We start from the raw sequence: 8967 nt of genomic DNA on the forward strand, positions 1-8967 counted from the left end.
TGCCAGTCCCACAACAGTCTTATTTTAAAATTTATTTTGAGACAAGATCTTAACTAAGTTACCAAGGTAGCTTTAACTCACTATGCAATCCAGGTTGACTTGACACATGCAAGTTCCTTGCTTTAGTTTCCTAATAAGTGGGATTAGAGGCAATTATTTCATTTTTGTCTCAACATACTAAAGGGTTCAAAGCTTTCTCTTTGAGAAATGGGCCAGGACAAGGATGCCTGCCTTCTTCACTTGGATTCTACATATACTGGAAGTCCTGGGCAGAGTAATCAAGACAGAGATTGGAATGGAGGATGCCAAATTGTCAGTGTACAGATGGCATGCTTTTCTATGTAGGAAACTCCAAGGACTCCATCAAAAAACCATTATGACTAACAAATTCAGCAGGTTTATTCTCACTTGACATCCCATAAAAAGTCTTGTATTTGAGAACTGAAAAGTATCCAATATAAATATTAAATACCTACTCTTAACTGTTGATTGATGTTAAGTAATTATAATGAGTTTGGAAACAAAGGGTTTTGGAATAAATCCATGTTCAATTTCTAGGTAGCTGCAATGTTATGGATTGTTTTACGCTTTACCTTTTTTGTAGATTGATTCTGATAACTTAATATAATGTAAAAAGTGATAAAATGAGAAAAAGTACTGAGTCACATATCTTTATTTAACATTTTGTTTTTATTTATTTCTTTTGTTTTTCTGTGGCAAAGTCTTGCTAGTTAGCTCAGACTGTCCTTGAACTCATGATCATCTTATCCCAGCATTCCAAGTGTTGGAATGATAGAAAAAGGGTAGAAATATATCACCATACTGGGTAAGCCAGATTTAAATAATTAAGAATGATGTGTGAGGTATAGACAACCATGCATTAATTTGTGTTTCATACATTGAGTATATGCCATGTCCTATATCTGGGATAGTTATGATTAGGTTTTCATATAAAGTTTCAATACACTCGTCTCTCTCTCTCTCTCTCTCTCTCTCTCTCTCTCACACACACACACACACACACTTCTGTTTCTTTTTAAATTTATTTTTTATGTGTGAGCATTCTGCTTTTGTGTATGTATGTGTATCAAGTATGTGCCTGATGTCCATGGGTTCACTAGAGGATATTGGATCCTCTGAACCTGGAGTTGTGGGTGGTTGTGAGCCACTACATGGTGATTGGAGCTGGGAATGGAACCTAGGTCCTCAACAAGAGCAACAAGTGCTCTTAATTACTGAACCATCTCTCCATCTCCTGGTGACAGATGTATTTATTCACTTGTCTTAATCAGTCCATATGTATGTATGGGCAATATCTTACTTAGTACTCCATAAGTAAATAATTATAGTTAGTTAATTAATAATATTAGAAAACAGCCATATTCTCTGATGCACACTCACAAATGTAGAAGGTGAACACTATCACAAGAGAATTTATTTGGCTAGACCATAGAACATACTCTTGAGTTACTGCTTGCCATTCTATGAAACATTGTGTGTATGTGTGAGTGCTTGCGAACTTAGAATTAGCTAACTGGGCTAGTTGTCCTCCTGTTGACTAACTGAATTCTTAGGATTTCTCTAAGAGTTAGCCCCCAGTGGCTTGTTTATCTATAATTAATATTGAGCCTGGCACTAACCATGGGTGAGCAATTGCTTGCTATTTTAGCCTCTATCCCCACATAAAAGGGGAGCAGTCCTCAAAGATATATCCAAAGCTTTTTTAAAGGTCTTTCCAAAATGATGCAAGATCTGTGTGCCTTGGGCATGAGAAGTACTTAATGTTGGAATCCAAACAGAATAAATACAGAGTAACTTCTGGAATGCCTTGCTAGGTTCTGGTTCTGTGGGAGGAAGAAAGGATGGAGAAGAAACTTGAGGAAGACATTCTGCTATCCTTGACTTGAAAGCACAGTCATGTGCCACGTAGTGATGTTTTCTGAAAAGTACTTTATCTTCGAGTGAGGATCATATTGCACTCACATTAAGATAGCTATGACATCAGTCTTAAGGACCACTGTGGAAAATGTGGCCTGCTGCTGACTGTGGTAGTTTGCATAAGAATGCCCCCTCATATGTTTGATGGTTGTTGGTGGAACTGTTAGGGAAGGGTTAGATGTGGCCTTGTTAGGGAGGTGTGTCACTGGGGAACAGGCTTTGAGAGTAAATAATAATAATAATAAAACCATTTCCAGTGTGCTCTTTTTTCAATCTGTGGATGTTGTGTAAATTCTCAGTGAAGCAATATAAGTCCAGCCAGGGCTGTAGATTTAGAAGCTCCTAGGAGAGTAGCCAGTAGGAATCTGCATTTAGAATTGGAAGAATCTAGAGTCTGGTGTCTGAGTATGAGGGCAGCAACAAAACTTCAGAAGCTCAACAAGACTTGAGCCTGACTTGGTGCAGGATTCTCTCTGCTTTTGCTTTTTGTTCTATTGATATCTCGGGCCAACTGGATGGTTTCACCCATAATATCTCTACTTGTTTCACTGACTGATAGAGCCAGCCTCTGGAAATATCCTCAGAGACACATATATTGCTTTACCAATTTATCTCTCAATGCAGCTGACAGCCAAAATAAGACATCTCTTGCACAGAAATTGTGGCAGCCACTTTAAGCCCATGAAGCAGTGGCTGAGGACCAAGGATCCTGGCTGAGGTAGTGACACACAGAGAGACACCTGGATCCTCAGGGAACTCACCTTGCTACTGAGTTATCTGACCCTAAGACCTCATTTCTGTCACTTGAGATCATGAGAACATACTTAATGCCCTGCATTTATTACTGTTATGGGCTTATTGGCTACTGAAAACACTTAAAAACACATAAAAATAATCATGATCATGGCGGTAAGTGTCCACCAATGTAGCTAATAATACACTTGAGTTGCAAAAGTTGGGAATAGCAGAGTCTTTTATCAGGAAGCCTAGGATGCTCTGTGCTTGGGGTGGAGAGGACAATCACCCTTGATTAGAAACAGGCACTCTGAGCCTGCACACACAATGGAGAACATGCCATTTCCTCATCCCTCTTCTAAACTTGGTGATTGCTGTTTGAAAGCCTGTCATTTCTACTCTGGTGTTTTCATTAAATCCATCATTCTGTTACCAAAGTCAGGAAGTGGGAGGTAGCGGGTGCTGTCTGGCGACAACATTTGATCTAATAAATAAAATATGTTCAGATGCTCTGGGGTGACGGTAATGGCCCTTTACATGACAAGTCCATTAGACCTCGTTAAGACGATGACTTCTGGCATTGTCATTCACAGCCGAGGAGCCTGTGCCCATCCCTGGGTTGTGACCATGCCAGTGACCTCATCCTCATATGTGTCCATGGCTTTCTGTTACCAGCTCATCTGTATGGTGAATGGATTCAGCCTCACCCCTGCCCAAGCTGGTGGAAAACAGGTATGGAGGAATCATTACACTTTCCCACACCTAGTAGTCACTCCATCCCTGCCTGCTGGAGCTGAGGTCTGCATTAGAGGGTCATGCAATCCACTTGAAGTGAGATGGACATTGAGAAATAAGACAGAATAGCTTTAATGAAATTGAATTCAAAAAATTAGAGTTGGATAGGGGGCCTCAGAGAATACAATGATTATAAAACTTATGAGGACTCAGCTTTTTTGTTTTTTAATTGTATTTGAGATAGTGTCTAATGTAGATTAGTCTGACTTCAAACTTACATGTTTGGGAATGAGTTCGTACTTCTGATCTTCCTGTATCTACCTCCTCAGTGCTAGTACTACAGGCATGGACTACCAAGACTCTGGTTCTGTGATCCTGAGAACTGAACCTAAAACTTTGTGCTAGCTAAGCTAAGCAAGCATTCTACAAACTGAGCCTCTATTCCAGCCAACCCTTCATTTTGATTTTAGATGTGTTCTCTGGAATAAACTTAAAGTATTTAATTTAGATATATGTGGTGGCATGTCTTGGATCTCTCAGCTCTTGGGAGGCTGAGCCAGAGCCAGTCTGGGTTATATAGCATATATATAAATATATAGTGTTTATTTTTTATAATTTTTTTATTTAATTTTATATAACAAAGTCCAATTAAATGAAAACAAACATTTATACACAATATTTGGGAATTTGGGCATCGTTCTTTCCAAACTACTTCCTGCTGGTAAGGGGCGCTGTCTTGGGGGATTCAAAGAAGATTCAGATATCCTAGCTGTAGTCTGTAGGGCTGTTTTGTCCAGCTGTTTTGAATGTAGGATTAGCTTGTACTCTGTTTCAGGCGGTCTGGCGTGATCAAACCACATTAGTCTGGAAGGAATCCACATCTTTTCATTTTCTGTGGAAACAAAAATAGAAATCCTTTTCCCCAGTAACTTGTTCTTCAAGTTAAATTTTGGAGTCAAATCATTTTTTTTTTTAATTTATTATTTTACATGTCGATCCCAGTTCCCTCTCCCTCCCTCCTTCCCCTCCAGCCCTCCCTCCCTCCTTCCCTCCCTTTTACCCTCTCTGCCCTCTCACATGCACTCTAAACACCCTTCCCTCCCATCCCCCCACCACAATTCCATGTGTAGGGGAATGCCATCCAGTTGGGGCCATGTAGATGTGACAGGTCCTGTGAAGTAGGAACTAGGGCTTCTCTCCTGTCTCTAGAATAAGGCAGTTATCCCTCCATGGGGGATATGTTTGCAAAGTCCTTTTGTGCACCAGGGATACATCCTGGCTCCACTGTCTGAGGTCTCTTAGACTGCTCAGACCTTCTGGCTGAGACCCATATTCAGGGGGGCCCGAGTCAGTCCCCTGCTGGCTTCTCAGCTATCAGTCTAGTGGCCCTTAGCTCCTCCTTGTTCAGGTCTCTATGTGCTTCTACCGCATGGTCTTGTCCTCTCCATCTGCTTCTGGGTTCTAGTTCGACTCAGTGTTTATGTATGGGTGTTTGCTCCTGTTTTCAACAGGCATTAGTTGAGGGCTCCATGGAGAAGTTAGTTGTTGATCTCACTCTCCGGGAAGGGCATTTATGATAGCCTTTCCACGGAAGCTGAGATTGTTAGTTGGGAGCAGTCTTGTAGTTCTCTCGACCTTTCTTTGTGTTCAACTTTATCTTCAAACCAATATCGGCTCCCTCTTTTATGTTCTCTCTCTCTGTCTCTGTCTCTGTCTCTGTCTCTGTCTCTGTCTCTCTCTCTCTCTCTCTCTTTCCTATCTTCCATTCCTAACCAGGCTCAATCCTCCTGGTCGCACATGCCTTCCTCTCTTCCCCCTCATTTTCTCCTACTTCTCTCTCCATTTGCTGTCCTCCCCCACTTCACCTGAGCTCTGGGGGACTTGTCCCTTCCAAGTTCTGTGAGGGACTTTATATGAATCTCTTAGAATACACCTTGTATCCTAGTTCCTCTGGTGATGTGAATTATAGGCTGGTGATCATTTGATCTAGTTCTAAAATCCATATATGAGTGAGTACATACTGTGTTCCTCTTTTTGTGACTGGGTTACCTCATTCAGGATGGTTTCAAGCGCCATCCACTTGCCTACGAATTTCAAGATACCATTATTTTTTTCTGCAGAGTAGTATTCCATTGTGTAGATGTGCCACATCTTCATTAACCATTCTTCAATTGAGGGGCATCTAGGTTGCTTCCAGGTTCTTGCTATTATTTTGGACTTGAGTTTTGTGCATGGCGACAGACATGGGTCTATCTGCAGTCTTCTACACACCCTCATCCATTGTGCCAGCACCATTTGTTGAAGATGCTGTCTTTGTCCCATTGTATAATTTTATCTGTTTTGTTGAAAATCAGGTGTTCATAGGTGTGTGGATTAATATCAGGATTTTCAATTCGATTCCATTGGTTTACCTGTCTATTTTTATGCCAATACCAGGCTGTTTTCAGAACTATAGCTCTGTAGTAGAGCTTAAAGTCAGGAATGGTGATGCCTCCTGACGTTCTTTTATTGTATAGGGTTGTTTTGGCTATCCTGGGTCTTTTGTTTTTCCATATAAAGTTGATTATTATCCTTTCAAGGTCGGTGAAGAATTGTGGTGGGATTTTAATGGGGATTGCATTGAATCTGTAGATTGCTTTTGGGAAGATTGCCATTTTTAATATGTTTATCCTACCTAACCAAGAGCATGGGAGATCTTTCCATTTTCTGGTATCTTCTTTAATTTCTTTCTTTAGAGTCACAAAGTTCTTATTATATAGGTCTTTTACTTGTTTGGTAAGCGTTACACCAAGATACTTTATGTTGCTTGTGGCTATTGTAAAGGGTGATGTTTCTCTGATTTCTTTCTCTGCCTCTTTGTCATCTGAAAAAAATAGGGCTACTGATTTTTTTGAGTTTATCTTGTATCCTGCTAGTTTGCTGAAGGTGTTTATCAGCTGTAGGAGTTCCCTGGTAGAGTTTATTGGGTCGCTTATGTAAACTATCATATCATCTGCAAATAGAGACAGTTTGACTTCTTCCTTTCCAATTTGGATGCCCTTGATCTCCGTTTGTTGTCTTATAGCATTAGCTAGAACTTCTAGTACGATATTGAAGAGATATGGAGAGAGAGGACAGCCTTGTCTTGTTCCTGATTTTAGAGGAATTGGCTTAAGTTTCTCTCCATTCAGTTTGATGTTGGCAGTTGGTTTGCTGTATATTGCTCTTATTATGTTTAGGTATGTTCCTGTTATCCCTGACCTCTCTAATACCTTTATCATGAAAGGGTGTTGAACTTTGTCGAAGGCTTTTTCCGCATCTAGGGAGATAATCATATGGTTTTTCTTTTTCAGTTTGTTTATATGGTGGATCACGTTGATAGATTTTCGTATGTTAAACCATCCCTGCAATCCAGGGATGAAGCCTACTTGATCATGGTGGATGATTTCTCTGATGTATTCTTGAATTCGGTTTGCCAGTATTTTATTGAGTATTTTTGCATCGATGTTCATCAGGGATATTGGTCTGTAGTTTTCTTTCTTAGCTGTGTCTTTGTGAGGTTTGGGTACCAAAGTTATTGTGGCCTCATAAAAAGAGTTTGGCAATAAACCTTCTGTTTCTATCTTGTGGAACAGTTTGAGGAGTAGTGTTATTAGTTCTTCCTTGAATGTCTGGTAGAATTCTGCACTGAATCCATCTGGCCCTGGACTTTTTTTCGTTGGAAGGCTTTTGATGACTGCTTCTATTTCATTGCGGGTTATAGGTCTATTTAAGTTGTTTGTCTGTTCTTGATTTAATTTTGGTAAGTGATAGTTATCCAGAAACTTGTCCATTTCCTTTGAATTTTCAATTTTTGTGGAATACAGATTTTCAAAGTATGACCTGAAAATTGTCTAGATTTCCTCTGTGTCTGTTGTTATGTTCCCCATTTCATTTCTGATTTTGTTAATTTGCATGTTCTGTCTCTGCTTTTTCATTAATTTGGATAAAGGTTTGTCTATCTTGTTGATTTTCTCAAAAAACCAACTCTTTGTTGCATTGATTTTTTGTATTGTTATCCTGGTTTCTATTTTGTTGATTTCATCCCTCAAGTTGATTATTTCCTGGCATCTACTCCTGCGGGGTGAATTCGCTTCTCTCTGTTCTAAGGTTTTCAGTTGTGCTGTTAATTCTTTTATGTGACTATCCTCTGTTTTCTTCATATGGGCACTTAGTGCAATGAACTTCTCTCGTAGCACTGCTTTCAAAGTGTCCTATAAGTTCGGGTATGTTGTATCCTCATTCTCGTTGAATATTAGAAAGTCTTTAATTTCTTTCTTTATTTCTTCTTTGACCCAGGAGTGGTGCAATTGCACATTGTTAAGTTTCCATGAGTTTGCAGGTTTTCTGCTATTTGTGTTGTTGAATTCCAATTTTAAAGCATGGTGGTCTGATAAGATACAGGGGACTATTCCTATTCTCTTGTATCTGTTGAGGTTTGTTATGTCTCCTAGTATGTGGTCGATTTTAGAGAAGGTTCCATGTGGAGCAGAGAAGAAGGTATATTCTTTTGTCTTTGGATGGAATGTTCTATAGATGTCTGTTAACCCCAGTTGAGACATAACTTCTGTTAATTCTTTTGTTTCTTTGTTGAGTTTCTGATTTGTGGTCCTGTCTAGTGTTGAGAGTGGTGTATTGAAATCTCCCACTATAAGTGTGTGAGGTTTTATATGAGCTTTGAGTTTTAGTAATGTTTCTTTTACGAATGTGGGTGACTTTGTATTAGGGGCATAGATGTTCAGAATTGAGACTTTGTGTTGATGGATTTCTCCTGAGATGAATATGAAATGACCGTCTTCATCTCTTTTGACTAGTTTTGGTTTGAAGTCTAGCTTGTTAGATATTAGGATAGCTATGCCTGCTTGCTTCTTATTTCCATTTGATTGGAAAATCTTTTCCCAACCCTTTACCCTGAGGTAATGTCTATCTTTGGAGCTAAGATGTGTTTCTTGTATGCAGCAGAAGGATAGATTCTGTCTTCGTATCCATTCTGTTAGCCTGTGTCTTTTTATAGGTGAGTTAAGACCTTTAATGTTGAGGGTGAGTAAGGTCCATTGATTGTTGATGCTTGTTTGATTTAGGTTTGTTGTTGGCAGTGGTATTGTGAATGTATTTGTTCTGCTTCACCCTAGGTTTCTGGTGTAGTTGGATTATCTGTTGCCTACATTTTTGTGGGCGTAGTTACCTTCCTTGGGTTGGAGTTTTCCTTCCAATACTTTCTGTAGGGCTGGATTTGTAGATACATATTGGGAAAATCTGGTTTTGTCATTAAATATCTTGTTCTCTCCATCTATATTGATTGAGAGTTTTGCTGGATATAGTAGCCTAGGCTGGCATCTGTGTTCCCTTAATAGTTTTAGAACATCTATCCAGGACCTTCTGGCCTTGAGGGTTTCCATGGAGAAGTCAGGTGTACTTTTGATAGGTCTGCCTTTATATGTTACCTGTCCTTTTTCCTTTGCTGCTCTTAATATTCTTTCTTTATTCTGTATGCTAGGTGTTTTGATTATTATATGTCGAGGGGTCTTTTTTCTTTGGTCC

This window comes from Phodopus roborovskii, unplaced genomic scaffold (genome assembly GCF_943737965.1).
Source record: "Phodopus roborovskii unplaced genomic scaffold, PHOROB, whole genome shotgun sequence".
NCBI lineage: Eukaryota > Metazoa > Chordata > Mammalia > Rodentia > Cricetidae > Phodopus > Phodopus roborovskii.